The 27,775-nt window shown below is 40.9% G+C and overlaps 2 pseudogenes; both read right to left on the reverse strand.

Annotated features, from left to right (window-relative positions):
- Window positions 1-2,276: 2,276 nt before the first annotated feature.
- LOC119518204 lies at window positions 2,277-10,948 on the reverse strand (annotated as a pseudogene).
- Window positions 10,949-26,164: 15,216 nt separating this feature from the next.
- Window positions 26,165-27,057, reverse strand: LOC119513268 (annotated as a pseudogene).
- Window positions 27,058-27,775: the final 718 nt, after the last annotated feature.

The raw sequence follows: 27,775 nt of genomic DNA on the forward strand, positions 1-27,775 counted from the left end.
TGCCAAGACTCCTGGCTTAGTGAGCAGAGCATTCCCCCATCCCTAGTCTGGATGGGGACCCGTATGCAAACTCTTTACCCTTCACCTCCAGTACTGAAGGAGTAAGTGCCCATCTGTGTACTAGTACACAAGAACATGATTACTATTAGCAAAATTCCAAAGGAATGGCTGTGAGAACACTTTTGGCAACAGAATGAGTCTGTTGCCCTTGAAGTCCTCTGGTAGTAGACTAGGTGACATGGACTTTGTAGATTTCTGAGCAGCTCTGGATGGGAGCAGATACTCAATGGAATCTGCAGTAAACCTGGTTCTCTCATATTCTGTCTCCACAGTAGTATATTCACCCTTTTATTAGGTCTTTACCCAAGCTAATAAAGGGTTTAACTAAGACTGGCTGCTAAGCAACCACCACACCCCAGAAGTATTCCTTCAAGCCATTGTGACTTCACTTTCTGGAGGCAGCAGTGTAGTGAAAAGGGAGCCAGAAGGGTTAACTTTGAAAATCAGCTCTGCTACTTACCAACTACGTGACCTCGGTCATGTTATTTAGCCTTACAAAGTCTCACTTCCTCACCCATGGTAAGGGGACAATGTTGGCCACGCAGGAGAAAACTTACGTAAAGTATCCAGTCCAATGCTTAGAATGCTCAGCTTGTTAGTTTCTATCTCCCTTCTTGCCCTTATTTGTTGATTCTCTCCTCAAAGAGGCCTTTCTGGACTGCTCAAGCTAAAGTAACTTCTTCCTCTAGTCACTTTCTATCACTTTTACTTTATTCATTTTTTTTTTTTTTTTTTTTTTTTTTTTTGCTTATTGTCTAATTCTCCCACCAGCAAAGAATGATTTCCACAAGAGTGGAATCTTTTACCACTGTGTCTTCATTACCTACAATGTTACCTACTCATAATAAATAATAACTGTTATTAGCTAATGAGTGAGTGAGTGGTCATTATCCAGAAAGCTGCATGTGCCTTGCCACTGTCACCAGGGTTGTCAACTACTTCAAGAACACTGGTTTGTGTCAAGGGAGCCAGAAAAACATAGTAGCCAATACTGAGCTCTGGGCCAGCCTGCCAGGGTTTGAATCTGGCCCTGAAACTTACTAGCTGTGTGGTGTTTGGTAGGTTACCTAACCCTTCTGTGCTTCAATCTCCTGGAGTTAATGTTATCTACTCCACAAGGTTGCTGGGAGAATTAAACAAGAAAATATGTGTAAAACAGAGTCTGGTACATAGTTAAGCATTCCAAAAAAATATTAGCCTATATTTTCTGCTTATATTCTTTAGGGTTGCTTTAGTTGCAAATAAAACAAACAAACTTGAGTCAGTGTAAGTAGCAAAGAGGAGTTTATTATATGATTATAAAGGTGTTTTACATGACCCAAAGGTAGAAATGCCTCTGGGCCTTAGAAAGGAACTAGAATCAGGAGTTGGGAAGCCATTAGTGAGTGTGCTTTCTCTGTCCATCCCCTTTGCAGGTCTGACTTAGTCTTCTTGCTCTGCATCCAGGCAGTTTTCCCTTCTCCTCAGTTCCCATGACAGAATTTGGCCTCACTATTTCCCCTGAGCATATATATTGGGCCCAGCTACTCTCAAGGATTGACAGACAATTCTTTAGCCTCAATTGCAATTCCAAGGAGTGACGTTCTGACTGGGCATCTTGAGTCTGATGTCCACCCCAGTCCATCTGCCAAGCCAGGGGAAGAGATCATGCACTATGAACACAGCACTTGGTGACTACCCTACAGTGTGGTTTCAGGGATGAGGACAATCGCCTGAGAAAGGGATATTGCTGGTCCATGAGCTGGGCAGACACCCAAAAGGAGTTCACTGTACAGATCTACCCAAAGCTACCAATCCAAGAGGTGCTGTTCCAGCTTTGGGTCCTCAGCGAAGTGGAGAGGATCCCCAGCTTCCCGCTCCTTGGGCAAGCCAAGCAGCACTGCCTGTGCCCTCAGTCTCTCAGAATCACTTTGGATCCTTCCTGATGAGAGTTACGTGGCAACAGACCTATCCTCTTCATATCCTCATCTCATCCCTCCACCAAGCATTCAAATATCTCCTTCCTACAAACTCCAACCTTTGTGTAAATCAACTCAGGCAGATAGAAGACTGAAGGGCTGCTGGCTCCATCACTTCATCACACACCCTCCTCCTTTGCTCTACTCCCATACATGGCCTGTATTTTCACATCTAAAAAAGGTTTCCACCCAAATCACACAAGAACCAGGAGACTTGTGCTCTTACTGCCAGATTTTATTGCAGAATTCTAGGTAGGAGCAAAGGAGAGTGTTCAGGACCCTGGAGAATGGAGGTACAAGTCATGTTTATGCCCAGTTGCAGCAATCACAGCTGCTGTCAAAGACAAGCCCGGCCGGGCAGTGCTGCTGGTACGTGTTCCCATCCAGGCAGTGCCAGAAGGCATTTTTTTTATTAGCAACAGGATAGAGGCCATTGACTTTGCCAGCGCAGAATCCACTGCCCCCAGAGCTGCCTCCGGAGCTGCTGCTTCCACTCCCATCTCCACTTCCACTGCTGGAAGGGGGTGTTATTGGGGCAATGGGCTGAGTGGGGGCAGTGCAACCTGAAACATACAATACAATGAGAAGACTAGTGGACCTGATAGACACTCTGAGCACCACCAAAGGTGAGGAGATCTGTGGAGGGTGGGGAGGTTCTATCTCAGAAGATTGCTAGGAGTGGGGTGCAGTTACCTCTGGATCCCTGAAACTGAAGAGATCATAGGATAACTCCATATTCAAGAATTAGGAAAACCTATAATTTCAAGCCAGCCTGGCTTAGATGAAAGAAATTCTTTCTTCCCTTATACTGTCCAAATCATTTAAAAAATATATTTACAGTATGTGCAAAAACACTTTTCTAGCATCGAGGTACAAGTGGTGAGCAAATAAGCTCTAAAAGAAAATCTCTGGGATTGCTGGAAAACATTTCGGGAATTTGTACTTCCCTGAGTGACAGATTAGAAATGTGTGAGCACTAGTGGGGGATTCTTGTTAAATATTCCCAGATGGGCTGTGAGAAAATTTTAATAAAAGAATTTGTAGGAAAGTAGATGCTTATTTTGCCTTCCCTGGGCATTAATTTCTTGAGGTTTTTCCACACCTGTAAGGCTTATCAGGCCTGGAAATCCTACCCAGGTGTGCCACAAGGGCACAAAGTTCCTGACATGGAAGTTCAAGGGTAGGGTAGAATACAGCAGGTGTCTCTCAGTTGGGTGAGAGCAGTGAGGTAACATAGGAAGGGGATCCCTGGGCAATGGCACAGGCAAGTGTTAGGATTGCCTTTTGAGTTGGAGAAGGGACACTCCTGGGCCCTGGGAACCTCCTGCTGTCACTTACTTGCACTTTGCAGGCAAAAGGCACTCTTCAGGGTAGAGATTAGGCGAAACTTGCCCTGGTTGCAGAAAGTGCCAGTGAAGTCATCCAGGTCAACAGCCCAAACCATGGCACCTCTGAAGTTGTTCTGCTTAAGCCACTGAGCCTGTTCAAGCATAGAGGACACCACAAGTCATTTTGTTTCCTGGGACTCAAGGCTGGGACCTCAGCATATCTGAGGGGCTGACCTTACCTTGATATTGAAGCTCTTGACATTGTCATAGCCAACCCACTCATTGCCCGGATAGGCATAAGGCACATCCCGAGGGGTGTCCCACATCTGAGTGGTTCCATTTTTCAGGAAGGTGCAGATCTTTAAAATGTCAAGAAATTAAAATCTTTTAAATTTAAGCACACACTTGTCTCTGATTTTTTTTCTCTCATGTCTCCATTTGGGGTTTTCCTCAGTTTCTGATTATGGGTTTTTAGCTGCAGTCAAGAAGATCAAACTCCTTTTTCAAATACTCATATGTTGCCTCTAGTCTTGGTGATTGAATTTTGAAGCCCACGGTAATCTGAGAGATATATTTATTTGATTCCCTTGTGTGCTAATACAAATGACATTAAGTTTGTGCTATGCTGCTTGAGGGATGCTGCACTTTCCAGTGTTCTTCATACTGGACTAGGCAAATAAACAAGTTATCTAAACACTTCAAGCATTTGCAGTGATACTCTGCATTTAAAGCAGGTAGGTGGGGAACAGAATGGACGTTCATGATTTCTGCAGATTCTGGCCCTAACACTGCTCAGTACTGTACCTGGAATTCACAGAATACTGCTCATCCCAAGCAACCTGCCTCATAGTAAGCCTAGAATCCAGGCTGTTTGGTGTAGGGCCCAGCAGGACCAGCGCCAGAAGTGGGGGCACCAATGCCAGTGTTGGCCGAGTTGCTCAGGAGGAAGGTGTGTCCCTAGGCTGGGAATCCAGCGATGAGCTTCTCAGCCAGGGCCCCATTGTCCTTCCAGTAGTTCATGGCATATTCCTGCAATGAGAGAGGGTTAGCTAGAGCTAACCTCTGACGGTCTGATGCTAAGTCATGTTAGTCCCCTGTTCTAATGTGTAAAATTGTGGGATGTTAATGGCAGATGGATTAGTTGTATTTTTCAAAACATTTTGGTGAAATTATAGTTAATGAGATTTAGTTAGATAGAGTTCTGATTTAAGATCAGAACTTAAAAGGACACATGTCCAAATAAGACATTTGCAGAATTTGTGTTTATTTTGCCCCCAAATCTCCATGTGATTCACACCATCATCGCCGGTCTGCATGTGAGTCTGGGCAGTGACTCACCACACTGAAGTATGTGCTGCTGCCTGTGTCAGTAGGGTACTTGTAGAGGGGGCTGTTCTCTCCAGGGTAGCCCTCCTCGGAGCTATGGAAGTCATAGGTCATGACATGGATGTAGTCCTGATACCTGAGGGGAGGTAAAGGATTTAAAGTCCCTTCTGATGGTTATTTCCCACACCCATTCAGGCAAAAGAAACCCCTTCCAAAGCCTCCTAAACAAGGTCCCTGACCAAGACAGACCAAGGACCAGGGTATCCTGCATGAGTGATGCCTTCAGGAGTTTGTGGATAAGATGCACCGCTCACTGGGACAGCTGGGGGATCTCATAGCCAGACCGGATGTGGGAGATGCAGCAGCAACTGTGGCAGTGACCATCAGCCTGGGCTTGTTGATCTGCTTGGCTTCCTGCTCAAAAGCTTCCCACATTTCCTAGAGAATAATAAAGTTTGATAGGGCATCTGTGAAGCTGCTTTCAGTTCCTTAAATAATAAAATAAACATATGATTGCATGATGTTTCCTTTTTCAAAGTGCTTTCATATATTTTATATGTCTTTAGTCTCTCAACAACTCTAAAAAGTAGATAGGATAGATGTTAATCAATTTGATAGCTATCTCACATGCAGAGAAGTTGGATGATTTCACTAAAGTCTCACAGCCAGTTAGCATCCTGGTCCTGACCAGAATTCAGGTCTCAGATGACCACTCAGAAGCCCCACTTATATCACTACCCTCTGAAGCTATAGTGCTGCAGTAACCTATATCAGCTTTTAACAATTTAGAAATTCTCTCCCCTTTGTCCAATAGATAGACTACTTTATAGGACTGACATCACTTCAAATGAAATGCTGATTTAACCAACAAGGAAGGCAGACAGCCAAATGGCAGGTTTCCATTTAGTGCTAGAGGCATACCTTCCAACAATAGAGTATTCCACGTGACTCTAATCTCTTTTAGAGTACTGGGTTCAGTTTCTATAATTGCATTATTAGGGTATGCATGAGTGGATTCAAGCAGAATGGCTCTGAAAATTGTCAAGTGGGTGTTGGCTGAGGGAACTAGGATATTTAGTTGGAAAAAGAGATAATATAGGCAGGACTTTATAGCTGCCTCAGAGCAGAATTCAGTACCCTCTCTGTGTCCTGCTTTTGCGCTTTGCATATGTCTATCATAATGCTTATCAAAATGTACTGTAATCATAGGTTATTTTCCAGTCTTTCACATTGGAGTGTGTTCTTTAAAGCCAGGTATTTTGTATTATTCTTATCTTTAGCCCCACATGCTGCCCAGTGTCTGGCAAAGAGCTAGTGTTCAGTAATAACAGACAGTGTAGTGTAATGACTGGAAGCAATGAACTCTAGCCTTACTTCGTGGGTAGTTTTGATGCTTACCAGTTGTATTATCTTTGGCAAGTTATTTAAACTGTCTGTATGCTAATTATCCCAACTGTAAAATAAGGATTATGAGAATTATAGTACCAATATAGAATTATAGTACCAATATCATAGAGTCAATGTGAAGATGAAATGAGTTATGGCTTGTAAAACTGCATAGCCTGGCACATAGCAGACATTGTTTGTTGTTGCTGTTGTTGTTATGAAAGGCTTTGAATGAATGCATGATCTCTAAGAATCTTTGCCACGTTAAGATGATATACTTCTGAATTAGAACCACCAGATTCCCCTTGAAAAGAATAGGCTTTGGATCTTCTTGGCCTAGAGACTGTCACTTCCCTCCTCATCTGGACCAGGATGGCGAAGAGATGCTTGTCCTGAGAAGTGCTCCCACGAGAGCCAGGATACTCCCAGTCAATGTCCAGCCCATTAAACTCACACTGGCGCAGGAATCTGATGACGGAGGTAATGAAAGTCTGGCAGTTCTCAGGAGTGGGAACCATGGTGGTGAAACTGGGGGAAGGAGGAAGATGGAGTAAGAGAAGCTCAGCCCAGCCAGGAGTCTCGTTAATGTTGATGTTATGCATATGTATGTGGCACATACCTCCCTGTCGTCTGAACTTCCCCCAGAGACCCTGGTCACTCTCTAGGGATGTGATCTCTTCTGTCCCATCTCAAGCTCATACTAAGATTGGTGAAATGACACTCTTCCTCATTTTATTACATTCCATTATGCTCAGGGTTCTCAGAAAAGCAAGTAGCTCTATCACTGTTTTACTAGATGCCTTCATCTCATTGTTAATTAATCATTGTTCCTTCTCCATGGATTGTCTCTATTCTCAGATCTTGTTCTTTCACTGCCATGGTCTTTCCAGAAGTATCCCTTCTTCTCCATCCTTCAGGTCTGTAGGGTCAGCCCTGATTCACTGCAAACCACCTTCCCCAGACACTCATCTCCCTCACTGGTCACCTAAAGTGGATACACTCCACGTCTCCAGATATCACACTTCCCAAGCCACTCTATTCCATGGCTGTAGGTCAAACTCCACAGATTCAAGGCCTCACTAGGACCCAAAGCTCAGATTAAAGCATGTTCTTGGGTTTTCCTCCTGTCCTTGCTTTGCAATTGCTACTCTTCCCAGCCATGGTACCTCAACATTCCCTTTATTTTGTTATCCTCCAAACCTGGATCATCCTCCCAAGTTGTACTTGTTGCTTTGAACACCTGACTACCTCAGCTCACTCCATTCTCTCTCCAAAAATATCCCACATTAATATATTTTCTGAAAAGCCTCCCCATTTATCTTCATTACTTTCTCTTTCCTTCCCCCAAAATGTAGAGAGAAGCACTATAACACTCTTCTCAGGGTTTGTGCCGAAATATTTTGAGGACATTGTTTTGGAATAGTGGTTATTAAGCCACTGGGGCCAGGGTCCCAGAATATCCATCCAAATTTAAACATATAAAATATATTATGTTCTACTTAATATTGAGGTTCTCCTGTAATGATTTATTTAACTAGCATAGTTGTTTAATGGACGTCCTTAATTCCCTGTCTTAGATTGTGAAGTCAAATGGACAGGGATTACATTGAGCTAACTTGTTTTCAATAGCAAATGAACAACAGGCTCTCCCTTAGAAGACTTACCAGGCAGTTACAAAATTCTAGCCTCCAATGGCCAGGAGAGTTTTCAGTTGGCTATTCCTGTAAAGCAAAGAATAAAAAATAGAAAATTCAAAATCCATGTAAGTCTCTCTGTTTAAAATAGTGTTGCTTTAGGATTAGGCCTGGTCACATAATTTGGTGTTGCCTTGATATGGTGTACCGTAGAGCAATTTTCCTCAACCTCTGAAAACTTTCTTTATAAAAAGCCTTTGTGTCATTATCACCACAAACACACTCAAGGTTTCTTAGGGAAATCTAAATTATGGAACCAATTTTTCTAAAAAAACGAATGCATTGACTATATTTTCAATACATAGTACTTAAAAGATAATTAGCTCATATTCTGTTCCATCCGATGAAATGGTAAACTTTCCTTGAACATAATTACTTTCTCAGCTTCTATGACAAATGCCATGACTTAGTTGGCTTGGAGCCACACTCTCAGGAATAGCAGTTCTCAAACATCTGCGAATATAAGAATTAGGTGGAAGGATAAGTGTTAGGGAAACATTAAAATTTCAGATTTATAGCCCCTCCCCAGAGATGCTGATTCATCTGGACTGGGGTAGGGACTGGCATTTTCATCCTCATGTGATTCTGATTCAAGTAGTCAATGGTGCACACATCAAGAAACATCACTCTGAAGGGATTTATTTTCTCTTAGGTGTTATAACTTAAATCCCAGTAGCTACACTGAAGATGGTGCTGCTACTAACAGTAGCAGTGTCTTGTAGCCCTACTTCTCCCAGATATGACTCATCTAAATAAATCAGAGATAAAAGGATACCAGTTTTTCTTTTTAATACAAGAGAGAACTCTATTAAAAACAGGAAAGCTTTCTGACTCTTGTGTTCCGTGATGTATAATTTTCAGTAATGTCTGCCTCCTGCTCCCTAATGTGAGTAGCCAAGATGACTTGCAGCTTCCTGGGTCATTAAAAAAGATCCTTAGAGAAAGGAGGAAACAGAACTAATATTTTTGAATACCCACTCTACCAGGCAATATGCGATGTGATCTTCATCCTTGCTATGTAAAGTATGCCTCCTAGACCAGAAGCACCAGCATCATCTGGGACCTTTTAAGAAATGCAGAATCTGTTTCCTCACCTCAAAACCATGGAATCTGAATCTGCATTTTAAGGAGATCCCCGGGTGATTTATTTGCACATTAATATTTGAGAAGCACTGACCTAGGAGATATCAAGTCGGATATCTCCCTGTTCTCTTACTTGTTTTTCAGGCCATTGAAAGATCGGTAGAGAGTCACGTCATCCCATTCAGTAGTGGTGATCTCATTGTTATGCATCCCAGAAAAGGCATAGATCAGGTGAGTACAGAGGCAGGGGTCGATGTTGTCAGGCTTGAAGCTTCCCACATCTGGCCGGTACTGTGCCCAGTTGGTGAAGTAGCATGTCAGCTGGTAGACAGAACCTATGGGTAGTTAGGAGTGAGGACAATGGCTGATTTAGGTGTCACTGAAATGTGCTTCAAGTTTTGGCCCTGCCTCTGTTTCCCTCCCTGTGCCTCACATGCCTGATCTCCATGTGGGGGTAGTGAGAGTGCAGTCTTACAGATGAGTTCAAAGACTCTAACCTGGGGACTGGCCCCTCTCCTGGGGTTGATTATTTTTAACTTTGACAGATTCATTTTGGGATCTTGAATGAACCTAGGAGCCTTCTGAGAAAAGATGTCCCAGTAGTCCCATGAAGTCCTATGAAGGCCATTTTATAACTGTCAGGCTGTCATACTGAAGAGGATGGCAATGATGCCCAATCCAAAACAACTGATCCTCTCAAAGTCAAACCCATCTCTCTGTGAAGTAGACAGCAGCTCTCTTTCCCTACTATGGTTTATCTCTTGATTTTTTAAAGTAACATTGAAAGGAAAACAAATCACATTTAATATATAAAGCAGATAATTTGTGTATGAATATTTATGGGGATTTGAGGTTTATGATGGCAAAAGACTATGTCAAAGATAAAACATAGAGTCCAGACTTCCCTAGCTGAGCATTCAGCAGAAGGGCCAGACCTAGAAAGAGTAAGGAAAAAAAACATGTCTATTCCCTGTAGAATCTAATTCTGAGGCCTGGGGCGCCATTCCATTTACCATAGATTGTCACTGCCCCAGTGGCACTTTTGAGTTATGCCAAAGAGTAGACTTTTCAGTGATTGTAGCAACAGATATAACCTTCCCTTTCCTTAGTCAAAATTTGCTATAGAGCCCTCTTCTTTCCTCTTCCATATAAGAAATGAATCCTATTGAATGCAGAATGAGTCAGGAGTCTACAATCTATGGAAGATCTACTTACTGAAATTACCCCAAATTCGTTCTACTCAATGGATAAGCATCCATCCATGCTTCATCTCCCTGAGCTGGAGTGAACACAGCCTTCCAACAGACAAGGAATCTTCTAAATCATGAATTCAGTATCTCCTGGAGCCTTAGGAACCACCCTTCAGGAGCCCTTACAGGAAGAGAACTAGGAACTGTGAGGCAAGACTCCAGATGCCTCTTCTGTTGTGATTATTTTACAAACTGAACTTGAGGTTTCATTTGGAAAAAGTTCTGAAGCCTTAAAAAGTTTGTAAAGCACATCTCTAAAGCAACTAATAAACTCTGGATATGACTTGGCTCTAAACACTTAACCCATCCTTTTGAGTTACTGAATTTCTAACAGTGACATTTTATGGTACATACTCACTCAGTATGACAATAGAAGAGAAAAGAGAAATAATTCTGAGAATAAGAGAACAAAGATAGCTTGCATAACTCTCAGTTCCTACTGATTTTTATCCCTGAAAAAGCCAGACCAAGGACACAAACATGTAAATAAAAATAATACCAGTTAAGATGACATGAAGCAGGAAGATGAATGGAGAAAAAGGAATGAACAATCCAACAAGAGATGAGAGAGTAAGACAAGTATTGGAAGAAAACTGATTTTCTTTTAGGAACATACCTGTGAGATCAAGGAAGGCAGAAATGATACAAGAGTCAACTTAGATGAACTGAAAAGAGGCAGACTGATTTGCATGTCAGGGCTCTCTTGAAAATTTGAAACAATGAAAGAAAAATGGAAAAGCATGAGGTATAGTGTACGTGGTACTGCTTCATGACTGTCAGACCAGAGAGAAGAAGAAAATAGGTAAGACCAAGGCTCTGTCTCTGAAGACAAACTCACCTGTGAGGAGAATAATCTTTGCCATGGTTGCCGTCTGTACTGGTCCAGCAAAGCCTGGATTTGCTTTGTATACCAACTGAGTCCACGGCTATCACAAGGCTCCCAAGTGGAGAGCAGTTAGCGCAGACGTGTATATATAGAACTTCTCCCCTACAGTTACGTTCCTAGGATCTCCAACCCTCATCTTCCCGCCACCATCATGCTTCCTGCCCAAAAAAGACAAAGCAATGTGTTGCGTCTTAAAAGGGACTTGGAGACCATTGCCATGGAAAAGCTTAATAGCTTTTGTGGCAGTTACCAAGGCTGATAAGCCTCTGTTTAGATACTGTAGTTGATTTTAGGTTGTGGATTTTAGGTTGTGCCTGGAATCAAAGCAGTCTTTATTGGAAAGTAAATAATACATACTCATGGAAATTATTAACTGTTCTTAAACCTTTTTTTCTTCATGGAATTATTCATATACAGTCAGTGCCTAAAGAACTTTCCCTCTTTAGGTGCCACTTTTTGAGCACTCTGCTACCTACACCTGTTCTTTAGAATGACTTCAAGTCATGATTACCTGATAATTTTTATCTAAAAATGTATTGCTCCTAAAAATATCCCTTCTGAAGGTCACCAAGACATCTCTAATGTTCCATAGTTTCAAATTATATCCAGCAGATGCTCAAAAATATTTATTAGTGATGAACAAAGATGATGATGATGATATTGAAAAGTCTTTTTTCATAGAAATATTTGCAACTTGACCATTTCTAGAATTTTACATTTAAAATAATTCCAATCTACCTTTCCAAACATTATCCACCACCAATTATCCTATAATAAGTTTATGTTTCAGCCAAAATGGCCTATTCTTTGTCCCCAAACATGCCTTGAATGCCTTTGCTCGTGCTATCCCTCCACCCATGGCCTGTAAAGTCTTCCCTTTCTCCTCACTGCCTACCCCAATCCCTTCAAACCTCAAAATCCCAGCTGAGATCATCCTTTTGGATCACAGTGAGCTCTCCTTCCTTTGAATTACTCTACTACACATTGTCGGCTACTACTTATGTGGTACTGCCTGGTGACAATACTTGGAACATGGTTGGCGGGCATATGGGTGGTGTCTATTTTATGGGATGTAGACATCTTAGCAGAGTTATTGTGAGTACAGAATTGGTTTCTCCATTTATCACATTTGAAAACTAAGTTGTATCCATTCACCCAATGGTAATTAGGTTCTGGGTGTTTGGTTCCCGCTCACAGGCCCAGATAAAGTCAGTTCGACATGCTTTCATGAGGGCTTTCCATTGTAAAAATAATATCAGCAAATACTGCGAGATCCTTCTATGTGTCAGAGATTGTACTGGTGCTTATCTCACTAAGGATTCAGTTTTGCAAGTGAGCAAAACTACCTCTGACTAACAAGCACAAATCAGTTTAATGGAAACATATGGGGAAGCTCATAGAATCAAAGATAAAAATATAGAACCTGCCTTTGAAATGACAGAAATCAGGCATTTCTTGGGGTTGGGGACTGGGAGGAAAGCTTAGGATAAATCAACCTCAATTTTATTTTCCATACATACATCTCTCTGTGTAAGAATCATAGTCCTGGGAGCAATAGTCTGGTTGTATTAGCTTTGAGACCAGCCCCTGGGTAGGGACAGGGCAAGGCACTTCGGATTTTCATTTCCAGGAGGTCTGTTCACAAAAAGAAATCTAAAGAATGGAGAATGAATGCTGAGTGAGTAAAAAACAATGAATGTTCCTCAGAGGGCTCTACTTTGTTATTTCAGTTAGCCAATAAAGATTTTACTATTACTCTGATTTTGCAGATGAGGAAATTGATCAAACAGCTATTAAGCACCAGATCCAAAATTCAATGCCAGAATGGAAATCTCCTAATATTTATACTGTACTACTTCCTTATATTATGTAGGCCCATTTTTGATCTAGGTTGAACTCAGAAAGGCATCTGGGAAGAATACAGTTCAGATGAAGAGCCAGAATTGTGTCAAATCAGGTTAAGTCAGGATATGCTAAAACGAGCAGCAAGGCCAGTAGCCCCAGGGTTTATCTTATTTAGCACTATCAGGTCCAGCTGCTGTATATATTTGGTAACATATTTTCTATTGAATTTGGCACCCCTGGTCCTAAATAAACGACCTGTAGATAAAACAGAGACACTGCTGTTGGTAGAGATGTCCACTCAGGACTGTGGGTGTCAGCACCGCTTCTGCCGCCCGAGGCTGCCCTTCCCTGGCCCCCTACTCCTTCCCGGTTATGTAATTTCTTCCTTGACCCACTGGTTGTTTAAGAGTGTGTTGCTTAGCTTCCATATATTTGTAATTTTCCAGCCTTCTTCCTGTTACTGATTTCCAACTTCATCCTCTTATCATTGAGAAATTGTTTTGTATAATAACAATATTTTTAAATTTATTGAGACTTGCTTTGTGACAGGTTGGGACCAGGGGTACCTCCTGTACTTTCCCAGTGTTTCATTATGGAATAATAGGGCCCACACCTCATGGGATGTTGTGCAGATTGAGATAATTCAACTTAAAGAAAACTTGGCTAATATTAGATATAATGATAGGTATCCTCAAGAAAGGATATTATTTCTTTAGCTGTTTAATACAACATATAGGAAGGATGTAAAATAAATGTAGCACTTATATGAATTGTTACAAATGAATATGTAGCCCCCACTTAGATCAACACCTACAACATGCCTAGCTGTCAGCTTTCCAGATCCCCTCCTGATCATACTCACTCCTACACTTAGCACTCAGCACTATCTAATTTTCATGATATTCAGAACCTTGTTTACTTTATAATTATCTGCTGATTATTCACCATTAAGAGGTTTGGGTTTTAACATGTAATCTTACATACAGTACATAGATTCTGATATTTGGCTTTTTTCACCAAAAAGTACGGATTTAAGAGTCATCAGTGGTTCATCCAATTTTGTTGCTAACTAGCTATGCCACAATTGTTCATCTTTCCTAGTGATGGTGGACATTTGGGTTTGTTTCTGGTCCTTTGTATACAGATGTCCTGGGAGATGAATAATCTTTCTCTGGGTTATATGACAAAGCTTAAGTTCTTCTTCTGTATAAGAATGGATCACAGGGGCCCATTGGGATCTGCACTGTAGGCAAATGAAAATGTGTTAATTTCTTTTAACATCAGAAAAAAGATTAATTTTACCCTAGGTCAAATAAAATTTGTTAATAAATAACCTATATTTTAATATATAATATATCAAATATAAAATATAACAACAAGGAGCAGAATTACAGTTAAGCCAAATCAGGAACTCTGAAGGTGTTAAAAAAAAAAGGAAAAGAAAAGACAGCTGGAAAACAAATGCAGATTATATAATTTATATGAACAAAATGAAACAAAAGGGCATATGTGTTATGAATATGGATATATAGATTGTAAGTGCATCTTAAAGTACTAATCGGTGCGTTTTCTGTGTATATCCTCCCCAGTCATTCAAGTTCAGCATTTGGATTTGAACATCTTCACAATTCTCAATTAAAGTGACCAGAGACAGCTGGATTCAGGTTCAGCTGGGTGGACCCCAGTGAGAAAGACGACAGCAAACAGAAGGCGAGCTTGCTTCAAGTGTGCTGCTCATGTAATGACTTTCATGGGCCTTAGACACTCTTGTCTTCCTATGAGAAGGCCCGGCCTGCCCTTGCTTTCCTCTTGGAAGATTTCTGTATTTTGGACTCTCCAGAACCACAAGGCAAGTTAACTAATGAAGTCTTGTGGTGTGGGAAGTGTGAAGAAATCTTTCAGCTCTTGGTGAAGGACTTAGGCCTAGACCTGGGGGAGATCCAGCAGAAAAGGAAAAAATCCCCAAATCAGGGGAAGGGAGGTGGATGAGAGGCTGTTGTGGGAAGAAAGGAGGCTGGGGCATTAACAGCCACGGAGGAATGTGTGAGTGTGGAATGCAGTTTTGGGGACTTTCAGAGAGAAGGTCTGCCATTCTGGGGCTGGGAATAGAACACCTTTGTATTCAGCTCCCCATCCTCCTTGTCCTCCTCTCCTCCTCCTCCCATATCCTGCCTTCCTGTCCTCTCTTCACCAACCCCTTCCTCTTCCATATAACGATGGAGCACAGGGGACCATTGAGATCTGCACAGTAGGCATATGAAAATGTGTTAATTTCTTTTGAAATAAGAAGAAAAAATAATTTTACTTTAGGTCAAATAAAATATGTTAATATATAACCTATCTTTTAGTATATAATAAATAATAATATAAAATAATATATCTCTATTCAAATGTAAACGTATTCCCAAAGTAAAATATACTTTTTCATGTTATTTTGAAGAGGGAACCATGAAGACAGAGTGCCTAAGGCCCATGAAAGTCATTACTTTAAACAAAGTCACCTTCGGTTTGCTATCATCTTCCCCATTTCCACTTATGACTTGCTTGACCCACATCCTTCCCCAATGGTCAGGCCAGCTCACATGTGCTATTCAACCTAGAGAGGAGGCCAAGGAGAAGCATAAAGAAGGCTGTAGTGGAGCTATGTCAAATATTCCCCTTAATTTGGCTACATGGTGTGACATTGTAACCCTTTCTAAAGTACCTTGAGGAATATGCACTGCAAAACTTAACAGTATAGATATGGTGTCTTTTGCATTGATATACAATTCTTTGGTAGAAGTATGTTTTGACCTGGGCCAGGGACCGTGGGATCAGGTAAAAAAAAAAAAAAAAGAAAATTTGTGTGACACAGGAAAGATAGGAAATCATCTAATTTATACTAAGTTGTATAATTGCATTTTCCTTGGTACCCACGCTTTCACTTCCCAAATCAAGAAATGTTACCAGAGGCGTCCCCACCTTGCCTTCAGCTCAACCTGAGGACACAATAGATTTGTTTTTTACTTTGATTTATCTCTTTTTTTTTCCTGCAATTTTATTGAGATATAGTCACATACCATATAATCATCCAAAGAGTACAACTGTTCATAATATCATCATATAGTTTTGCATTTATCACCACAATCAATTTTTGAACATTTTCATTACTCCAAAAAAATAATAAGAATTAAAATAAAAGTAAAAAAGAACACCCAAAACATCCCATCCCCCTGTTATTCATTTAATTTTTTCCCCCATTTTTCTACTCATCTGTCTATACATGAGACAAAGGGAATGTGAGTCACAAGGTTTTCACAATCACACAGTTACACCATGTAAGCTATAGTTACACACTCGTCTTTAAGAATCAAAGCTACTGGATTGCAGTTCAACAGTTTCAGGTATTTCCTTCTAGTTATTCTACTACAATAAAAACTAAAAAGGGATATCTATATAATGCATAAGAATAATCTCCAGAATGACCTCCTTCATTTGAAAACTCTCAGCCAGTGAAGCTTTATTTTGTTTCATTCTTCTTTCCCCTTTTGGTCAAGAAGGCAGTTTTGATCCCATAATGCTGGGTCCAGACTCATCCCAGGGAGTCATGTCCCACATTGCCAGGGAGATTTATACCGCTGGGAGTCATGTCCCATGTAGGGGGGAGGGCAGCAGCTCCACCTGCCAAGTTGGCTTAGAGAGAGAGGCCACATCTGAGCAACAAAAAAGGTTCTCTGGGGGTGACTCTTAGGCACAATTAATAGCAGGCTTAGCCTCTCCTTTGCAGTAACAATCTTCATAAGGACAAGCCCCAAGATTGAGGGCTCAGCCTACTAAACTGGTAGTACACAAAGCTTGCCAGGTGGGTAAGTTTAAAATTTCCACATTTTTCCCCAGTTCCTCGAGGGAGCTTTTCAAAAATGTATTCGCTGCCAAATTACTCTGGGATGTATCAGGGCTTCACACTAAGCTTTACAAACCAACCAGATCTCACTCCCTGTTCAAGGTTCCTTGTAGTTATGGTGGTTGAATAAACTGACCATAAAAGTTAAAGTATATAGCATGCTACAGAAAATATAGATTTTCCAACCAATAAACATCTCTTCCTTTGGCCTCACACAGAAGTTGAAGTTTTAAAACACAGTCAATATCATCTTTTTCCTCTTAGTCTGATTTATCTTAGTCCTAATGTAGTCCATTTCATGCATATCTCTAATTGAAGCCCGATCTCTTTTTACATGCTTTAATATTTGCTGTATCGAGTAATGCTGACATTCATAGCTGTCAAACTCTGGCTCAGAGTCTCAGATGTCACACAGATACCCAAAGTTCCAGGGAATGGCCACGTTATACACAAAGAGCTCAGCATTTCAGAATTTTTAAATAACCATTATAACTCAGGAATAGATGTAACTGCTGTAGGAGCTTGCAATCTAGGGACCTTTACAATAAGCCTTCCCCTGATAACCTATGCTCTAAGATTCAATTCTCAGAGTTTGGACATTATAGTTAGTCTGTATTAGTGAGGCCTTATAATGTTTGTCTTTTTGTTTCTGGCTTATTTCACTGATTATTCTGTCTTCAAGGTCCATTCACCTAATTGCATGCCTCACAACTTCATTCCTTCTTGCAGCCACTCAGTATTCTATTGTAGGCGCACACCACAGTTCACCACTCTGTTCATCAGTTGATGTATGCTTAGGCCACTTCCATCCATTGCAAATCGTGAATACTGCCGACATAAACACTAGTGTCCAAACGTCCATTCATATCACTGCTCTCAGTTCTTCCAAGTATATATCCAATAATGGGGATGCAGGTCCTTATGGCAACCCCATACTTAGCTTCTTGTGGAACCACCACACTGCCTTCCAGATGAGCTGCGCCATTCTACTTTCCCACCAACAGTGAATAGGTACATCCCTCTCTCCACATTTTCTTCAGCACTTGTGTCCCTCTGTTTATTTTTCCCCTACAATTTTATAGAGATACATTCACATACCATACAATCATCCACAGCGTACAATTTTTCACCGTATCAACATATAGTTGTGATTCATTGCCACAATCAGCCTTTGAACATATTAATTACTCCAAAAAAATAAAAAAATAAAAATAATAAAAAATAAAAAATAAAATAAAATAAAATATTTTTAAAAGTTCAGACAACACCACCATCAAGAATCCCAACCCCCTGCCTTATATCCTCCTCTTATAGACATTTAGCTTTGATATAGATTGCTTCTATTACAATCAGTGAGGCATATTAAAATGTTACTATTAACTAAAGACTCTAGTTTGCATTAACTACATTTTTCCCCAATACCATCCTATTCTCCACAACTTGCAAAGTTAACATCTACTTGTTCCCCCTCATGAAAAAGCATTCTTATTTAATCACCATCATTGTCCACTGTAGATTTCACTAAGTTATACAATCCCAGTATTTACCTTCCATCTTTCCTTCTAATGTTCTACATTTCCCTAGCCTTCCTCTCTCAATCATACTTATGCTCATCTTTGTTCAGTGTAGTTACAATATTGTGGTACCATCACTCGGTATTGTGCTATTTCTGGTTCTATACAATCAATCCTGTTGAACATTCTATACTCCTTCAGCATCAAATGCCCAATCTCTTCCCTTTTTCTATCTCCTGATGACCTGTGTTCTCAACTTTAACTCTCAAAATTTGCTCATTAATGTTAGTTCATATTCCTGAGACCATACAGTATTTGTCCTTTTGTTTCTGGCTAATTTCATTCAATACAAAGTCCTAAAGATTCACCCACATTGTTATGTGCTTCATAATTTTATTCTGTCTTACAACTGCATAATATTTCTTCGTATGTATGTACATACCACAGTTTCTTTATCCACTCATCCACTGATGGACATTTGGGCTGTTTCCAACTCAGGGCTATTGTGAATACTGCCACTATAAACATTGGTGTGCAAATGCCATTTGTTTCCTTGACTTCAATTCCTCCAAATATATACTTATTAATGGGATTTCTGGATTTTAAGGCAATTCTATACTTAGCTTCCTGAGGAATCACACCACTTCAAGAGTGGTTGCACCATTCTACATTCCCACCAACAGTGAATAAATGTACCTCTTTCTTCACAAGCTCTCCAACACTTGTAATTTTGTGTTTTTCTGATATGGCCATTCTAGTATATGTGAGATGATATCTCATTTTGGTTTTGATTTGCATTTACCTAATACCCAGTAAAGTTGAGCATCCTTTCATATGTTTTTGAGCCACTTGTTATTTCTTCTTGGCAAAGTGTCTGCCATGTCTTTTGCCCATGTTTTAATTGGGTCATTTGTCTTTTTATTGTTGAGTTGTAGGATGTCTTTATATATTCTAGAACTTAAACCCTTGTCTGATATGTGGTTTCCAAATATTGTCTCCCATTGTATAGGCTGCCTTTTTACTTTTCTGGCAAAGTACTTTGATGCACTAAAGTGTTCAATTTTGAGAGATCCCATTTATCTATTTCTTCTTTCACAGCTCAGGCTTTGGGTGTAAGGCCTAGGAACCACCTCCTATCACAAGATCTTTAAGATATTTCCCTAAATTTTCTTCTACAAGTGTTATGGTCTTCGCTCTAATGTTTAGGTATTTGATCCATTTTGACTTAATTTTTGTATAAGGTGTGAGATAAGAGTCCTCTTTCATTCTTTTGGATATGGCCATCCAGTTCTTCAAACATCATTGATTGAAGAGGCTGCTCTGTCCCAGTTGCATTGGCTTGACTTCTGTATCATAGATCAGTTGTCCATAGATGAGAGGGTCTAGTTTGGAACACTCAATTTGATTCCAGTGGTAAGTATATCTATCTTTATGCCAGTGCCATGCTGTTTTGACCACTGTAGCTTTATTATGCTTTAAAGCCAGGCAGTGTTAGAACTCCCACTTCATTCCTTTTTCTCGGGATATTTGTTCTGGTTTGCTAATGCTGCCAGGATGCAAAACACCAGAAATGGTTTGGCTTTTATAAAGGGTGTTTATTTGATTACACAGTTACAGTCTTAAGGCCATGAAGTGTCCAAAGTAACACATCAACAATTGGGTACGTTCACTGGAGGATGGCCAATGGTGTCTGGAAAACCTCTCTTAGCTGGGAAAGCATGTGGCTGGCATCTGCTTGCTCCCAGGTAGCATTTCAAAATGGTTTTCTCCTAGAAAGTTCCTCTCTAGGCCACAGCTCCTCTTCAGAATGTCACTCTCAGTTGCTTTTGGGGTATTTGTCCTCTCTTAACTTCTCTGGAGCAAAAGTCTGCTTTCGAAGGCCATCTCCAAAATGTCTCTGTAAACCGCAGTCCCTCTCTCAGCTCCTGTGCACTCTTCAAAGTGTCCCTCTTGGCTGTAACAAACTCGCTCCTTCTGTCTGAGCTTATATAGTGCTCTGGTAAACTAATCAAGGCCCATGCTGAAGGGGTGGGGCCACACCTCTAAGGAAATTATCCAATCAGAGTTATCACCTACAGTTGGGTGGGGTGCATCTCCATGGAAACACTCAAAAGACTCCAATCTAATCAACACCAATACACCTGCCCACATAAGATTACATCAAAGATAATGGGGTTTTGGGGGACATAATACATTCAAACCAGCACAATACTATTGGCTATTCGGGGCACCTTGCCCTTCCAAATAAATTTGGTTATTTTTGGCTTTTCTATTTCTGCAAAGTAAGTTGTTGAGATTTTAATTGGTATTGCAATGAGTCTATAAATCATTTTAGGTAGAATTGGCATTTAACTATATTTAGTCTTTCAATCCAGGTACATAGTATGTACTTCCATTTATTTAGGTCCTCTGTGATTTCCTTTAGCAATTTATTTTATTTTTCTATTCAGGTCTTATGTGGCCTTGGTTAAATTTATTCCTAAATATCTGATTCTTTTGGTTGCTCTTGTAAATGAAATTTTTCTTGATTTCCTCCTCAAATTGCTCTTTATTACTGTATAGAATCACTACTTATTTTTGCATGTTGATCTTGTACCCTGCCACTTTGCTGTATTCATTTATTAGTTATATTAGCTTCGCTGTAGATTTTTCAGGATGTTCTACATATGGGATAATGTCATCTGCAAACAGTGAAAGTTTTACATCTTCCTCTCAAGTTGGATGCCTTTTATCTCTTTTTCTTGTCCAATTGCTCTAGCTAGAATTTCCAGCAAAATGTTGAGTAACAATGCTGACAGTGAGCATCATTGTCTTGTTCCTGATCCTGGTAGGATGTTGGCTGTGGGTTTGTCATTCATTGCCTTGATCATGTTGAGGAAGGCCCCTTCTATTCCTATCATTTAAGTGTTTTCTTCAAGAGAAGATGTTGAATTTTGTCAAATGCCTTTTCTACATCAGTCGAGATGATCATGTTTTTTTTTTCTCTTTGATTTATTGATGTAGCGTATTACATTAATTTATTTTCTTTTGTTGAACAAGCCTGCACACCTGGAATAAATCCCTGTTGGTCATGGTATATACTTTTTAATGTGCTGCTGGATATGATCTGCGAGTATTTTGTGGAGGGTTTTTGCATGTATATTCATTAAAGAGATTGGTTTATCATTTTCTTTTCTTGTAGTATATTTGGCTTTCTTTGGTATTATGGTGATGTTGGCTTCATAGAATAAGTTAGTTAGATTTCCGTCCTCTTCAAGTTTTTTTGAAGAGTCTGAGCAGGATTGGTACTAATTCTTTCTTAAATGCTTCATAGAGTTCATATGTGAAGCCATCTGTTCCTGAAATTTTCTTTTTGGGGAGCTTTTTGATGACTGACTCAATCTCTTTATTTGTGATTGGTTTGTTGGGGCTGTCCATTTCTACTTAGGTCAATGTTGGTTCTTCATGTTTTTTAGGAAATTGTCCATTTTGACTAAGTTGTCTAGTTGCTCATAGTATCTTATTATCTCCTTTATTTCTGCAGGATCAGTGATCATGTCCCTTTTCCCATTTCTGATTTTATTTATTTGCATCCTCTCTCTTTTTTTCATTAGCCTAGCTAAGGGTCCATAAATTTTATTGAGTTTCTCAAAGAACCAGCTTCTGGTTTTGTTGTTTCTCTCTATTATTTTCATGTTCTCAATTTCATTTATTTCTCCTCTAATCTTTGTTATTTCTTTACCTCTTTGTTTGTGGTTAGTTTGCTAGAGTTCCTCCAGGTGAGCAGTTAATTCCTCAAATTTTGTTTATCTAGGCATTTAGAGGCAATAAATTTCCCTCTTGGCATCACCTTTACTGCATCCCATAAGTTTTGATAAGTTGTGTTTTCATTTTCATTTGCCTCAAGATATTTACTAATTTCTCTTGTAATTTCTTCCTTGATCCACTGGTTGTTTAAGAGTGTGTTGCTTAGCTTCCACATATTTGTAATTTTCCAGCCTTCCACCTGTTATTGATTTACAGCTTCATTCCATTATGATTGAGAAATTGTTTTGTATAATATCAATATTTTTAAATTTATTGAGACTTGCTTTGTGATCCAACTTGTGGTCTGTGCTGGAGAATGATCCATGAGCACTTGAGAAAAATGTGTATCCTGCTATTACGGGGTGTAGTGTTCTATAAATGTCTGTCAAGTCTAGTTCATTTATCATAGTCTTCAACATCTTTGTTTCCTTATTGATCCTGTGTCTAGATGTTTTATCCATTGATGAGAGCAGTGAATTGAAGTCTCCAACTATTACAGTAGATGTGTCTACTTCTCCCTTCAGTTTTGTCAGTTATGTGCCTTGTGCATATTGGGGTGCTCTTGCTTACTGCATTAATACTTATGATTGTTATGTCTTCTTGAAAAATTGTCCCTTTTATTAACATATAGTATCCTTCTTTGTCTCTCGAAATTGGTTTACACTTGAAGTCTAATTTGTCTGATATCGGTATAGCTACCCCCACTCTTTTCTTGTTGTTGTTTGCAGGAAATATCTTTTTCCACACTTTCACTTTCAACCTATTTTTTGTCCTTTTGTGTTAAGTGATTCTCTTCTTGACAGCATATAGATGGCTCCTGTTTTTTTTAATCCATCCTGCCAGTCTATGTCTCTATTTGGGAGTTAAATCCATTAACATTTAATTTTATTACTGTTAAGGGCAGTACTTTCTTGTACCATTTTGTCTTTTAGGTTTTATATGTCATATGTTATTTTTTTCTCTCTTTCTTTCTATCCTTCTTGATTGTCTTCATTTCTATACTATTCTCCAAACCTCCCTCTGTTGTCTTTTCCTATCAGTCTGTAGCACTGCCTTTAGTATTTTTTTTAGGGCAGGTCTTTTGTTCACAAATACATTCAGTGTCTGGTTGTCTGAAAATATTTTAAATTCTCCCTCATTATTGAAGGATGGTTTTGCCAGATATTGAATTCTTGGTTGGCAATTTTTCTCTTTCCGTGTCTTAAATATCTCATACTCCTGCCTTCTTGCCTCTAGGGTTTCAGCTGAGAAATCTGCATATAGTCTTATCAAGCTTCCCTTGTATGTGATGGATCACTTTTCTCTTGCTGCTTTCAAAATTATCTCTGTCTTTGACACTTGACAGTCTGCTTAGTAAATGTGTTGGAGTAGGTCTATTCAGATCTATTCTGTGTGGTGTATGCTGCGCTTCTGGGATCTGTAATTTTACATCTTTCTTAAGAGATGGGAAAGTTTCAGTGATTATTTCCTCCATTATTATTTCTGCTCCCTTTTCCTTCTCTTCTCCTTCTGGGACACCCATAGCATGTTTATTTGTGTGCTTCATGTTTTCATTCATTTCCCTGAGGCCCTGCTCATATTTTTCCATTGTTTCCCTATTTGTTCCTTTGTGAATAGGATTTCAAATGTCTTGCCCCCTAGCTCATTAATCCTTTTGCCTCTTCAAATCTGCTGTTGTAAGTCTTCATTGTGTTTTTCATCTCCTCTATTCTGCCTTTCATTCCCATAAGTTCTGGAAATTGTTTTCTCAAACTTTCAAGTTCTTCCTTATGTTCACCCATTGTCTTCTTTATATCCTTCATTTCTTTTGCCATATCTTCCCTCAGCTCATTGATTTTATTTTTGAATTGATTTGGCATGTTTGTGTGAATAACTTTAATTAGTTATCTTAACTCCTGTATCTCATTTGAAGTGTTAGTTTGTTCCTTTGACTGCTCCATATCTTCATTTTTCCTAGTGTGAATTGTAAGTTTTTGTTTGTGTTTAGGCATCAGCTTTCCTTGATTGGGTTATTCTAGAGATCATTTATTACCTCTTTACTTTGGATTTTCTTGTTGGTTGGCTTTGTTCTCTGTCTGTTCTTTGGCATTCAGTTCAACTTATTCTAGACCTCTAACAAAGTTCCTGTTTAACTGATCAGAATTTTTTAGTTCTTATTATTCTGGTTTTTGCCCAGCTTTTAAGTCTCTCTCACCAGAGAGTTTTCAGATTAACTCTGCTCCCCAGTATCCCTCTAAAACAAGAAGCCCACAGCAGTCTGCCTCTCTGGGGTAGGCACTGGTGATCACAAGTTCTCTACGTGTTGGTAAAACAAATCTGCTAGCTCCCAGTGGTGTTCCATTTTACACTGGCCAGCAAGCCCTAAGCACTGCTTTAACTGTTGGGTTGTCCATATTTCTCAACTTAAACAGGGATACTTCCCATGCAGGGGGTGTAGACCAGCTTCAGTAGACCTGGGAAGTCCTAAATTTCCCTTGCACTTTCCAGTCTGCCCAGCAAATGGTGCTGTTTGGTGATTTATCGTCCTCAATAGGTGTTAACCTTCTGGATCCAAGGCTGTGTCTAACCAGCCGAGGCTGAATTATGTCTTGGAGACCAGCTGAGATTGGCCAGTTAGGGTTAAATTTCCTCTTGGATCCCAGCTGAGTCTGGCTGGGTGGAGCTGAATTACCTCTTGTAGCCTGGCTGAGTCTGGTTGAGCAGGGCTACATTACTTCTTGTGCCCTGGCTATGTTTATTTAGGTGGGGCTGAATTACCTATAAGAGTCCAGCTGGGTCTGGCTGGGTGGGGGTGAATTGCCTCCTGGCCCCTATCTGAATGGTCTGGGCTGAAGCTGTGGGGTTCCTGCATCCTCACTTTGCTGGGCAAAGTCTGACTCAAGTTGTCCCCTACTCTCCCTGTGGCAGAGGAGTGCCCCACCTGCCACAGTTTTCAGCCATCCCCCAGGCAAGTACTGGGCCACCGGCTACTGTGCTACTCAAGGGTGGGTGAAGGGCTTTCAGACCCAGGGTTGGAAACAGTCTCTGCCCATCTTTTCTCGGACTCTTTATCCCTCACTGATCTGGGCCTTGAAATGTCCTCCCCATACCCTTGATCTCCAAACAATGGAGATCTGTCTCACTGCTGTGAGTGATTTTATATTCTGTGTCCCCAGTGGCAGGTGAGAGGAATCCCAATTGCTGTTTCTGTGCTCCTTCTGGGCTGTATGAGACCAAGTGACGGGTTGGGGAGAACAGCAGCTGACCCGGAATGGAGTTTTCCTACCTGATCTCTCTTCTTCTTCAAGTTGGCATCTGAGGGGTCTTTCTCCCATCCATACCTCCTCCAAAGTTCCAATCAAGTCAGCGTTATCCCCCTTTTTTGTCAAATATCTGGGGAGAAGTTTTTGGTACTGTTTATGTCACCACATTGATACCATCACCCTGTACCTTATATCACAATCTTCACCCACTTTTCCTGCCTTCGTTGTTGCAGATTGACCTAAGAAATCCAGGCAAGATTAGTACTAGGGGGTTTCAGGTTAGAAAAAAAAGATTTTGAATATTAAGACGGATTTTCCCAAAAAACCAAGTCTGGAGACAACTCTCCCTGAGGGTAAGGGTGAATGACTTCGGGAAGAGAGGGAAGAAGTGTGTAAGAGACCAAAATGAGGAAGGTGCAGATGTGTGGCCAGTGGAGAGAGCTGCTCATTCTGGGTCTCCCACCCCTCCCACTCTTGCTCTCCCAGGTCAGAAGCTCCAGAGCCCCAACCTGCCCTCTGGCACTGAAGAGATAATGTAGTCACAGGGACAAAATTAGAAAACAAGGCACTAAATTATTTCTGTACATGGTTCCTAATTTTTCTTTTGGTATTTGGCATTTATGGCTTAATCCATTACTGACAAATATGGAACTTGCCTGTTTGGCCTGGTAAGTGGGCTATAAAATTGAGAGGATGGGGTTTCAAGCCAGAGGAAGCTACTGACAAATTGACTTGTCCTTACGTCAGGTGGATAATAACACGGGGGGAGTGGGAGGTCTGTTCCAAGTTTCTGGGGGAAAGAGGTTGAGCTTAACCTTGTTGCGTAGGGGTTGTGGGAATAGTCTGGGTAGAGGGGTAAGAGTGGTGGGATGCAAGTGTGGGGCAGGGGGTGGAATAGTCAGGGAGACCTTCTCTAGTCTCCTTTAGTCATCTGAGATGGAAAGTCTGCTGAAAATGGAAGGCACCTTGAGTTGTCCAAGGTAGGGGAGTCTGAGCCACTGTGGATGCTGGTGGAGCTGCTCAGGTGGCCCTCCTGTTCTGAGAGAGAATCTTGAGGGCTGGGGGGAGAGTCCCTCATGTGAGAGGACTGGGCATGGGCCGGAAGAGGAAGGTGTGGGGGGAGCCACCCTGGCAGCCCCATGCTAGGGGCAAAGAGGCTCACCAGCCCCTGACTACAGAAGAAGGGATTTTGGCTATCAGGCAGGGTGAATGAGCCCAGGAAGTCATCAGTGCTCAGGGTGGGCATGGGGTGATGGATGTGTCGCTGTGGCAGTGGCAGCATAGGTGGCAGGGACACTGAGAAATCCAGCTTTGCTGGAAGCAGGGACAGTCATTGGAGAGCCTCCAGGTCCTGGCTAGAGCACTGCACTCGTTGTTGTGGATGAAATGGTAGTGAGGCCCATGGGGGAAACCTGATGGTGTGGAAGTTGCGGCACAGCTCCATCTTGTATTTGGGGGGTGGAGGGGAGGGTCAGGCTGAGGAACTCGTGGGTGCTGTGGGCGAACTGGCACTTTTCCCTATACTTACAAGCACCTTTTTCCTCAAAGGGGTGGCACAGCTCCATCTTGTAGCAGGTGGAGTTCATCTGGCCATTCCCGGCTGCTTCTAGTTAGGCAGCAGAACTCCACCCCTCTGAGAAAGAGCTATCTTGGAAGCTTCTGTCCAAGAGCTCAGAGCTGGGGCTGGCTCCCTCTTGAGGCTGCTGAGGAGCTGGTTATGGTAGAACATGGAGCTGTGCAGGATGACCGAGGGCCTCCAATGGAAGCCCCACCTGCCACAGAAGGATCCTGAATTTGGGAAACTGTAGTTGAGCATCTTGTTACCTTTTTTCTTGTTGCTCTGCAGCTGCTTGGATTCCTGCACCTCAACCTTGCAACCCTGGAGCCCTAGCAGCTGCACTAATGAAAGCAGCAAGCCACACAGAGCTGGGAGCCACTGCCCTTTCACCTGCACTGTGGCTTTCAACTGGGAAACCTATGGTGTACATGTTAAAGGTTTTTTATTATCACACAGAATAAATGATTGCAATATGACTTTCAGAAGACATTGACTTTTATTAGGCCTTCATTATGTCAGCTTAAGCAGAATTTGGATAGCTATTTTTTCTTTCTTCCATGGAATGTACTCATAGGGCAATATCATCTTTGTTTGTGTGGGGGCTGACATGTAGTTGAGAGACAACTTTTAAAGTAACCTTCCCAGTCCTTCTTTGCTTTGTTATGAATGTTTAGTGGTACATGTGAATGTCCCATAGCTATACTTGTGAAACCACCAGTCTAAGCCAATCCCTGCAGCCTAGCCATAGAGACAGACATGCCAGGGTTTCTGGAAATAGGTGATTGGAGTAACCACTCTATGTTGACAGTATGATCCTTAGTTACAGGTATATGTCTGTGCTGTCAAGGCCAGCTTATGTTTTGAGGCTTAGGTTTGAGCATGAATAAGAAAAAAAAATCAATGATACAGGGAGAGGGCTTTCCTACAAATGTGGCACATTCTGTTGGTTCTTCCTTCTCTATAGGCCCTGTTGGCT

Source organism: Choloepus didactylus, chromosome 2 (genome assembly GCF_015220235.1).
Source record: "Choloepus didactylus isolate mChoDid1 chromosome 2, mChoDid1.pri, whole genome shotgun sequence".
In the NCBI taxonomy this organism is placed as follows: Eukaryota; Metazoa; Chordata; class Mammalia; order Pilosa; family Megalonychidae; genus Choloepus; species Choloepus didactylus.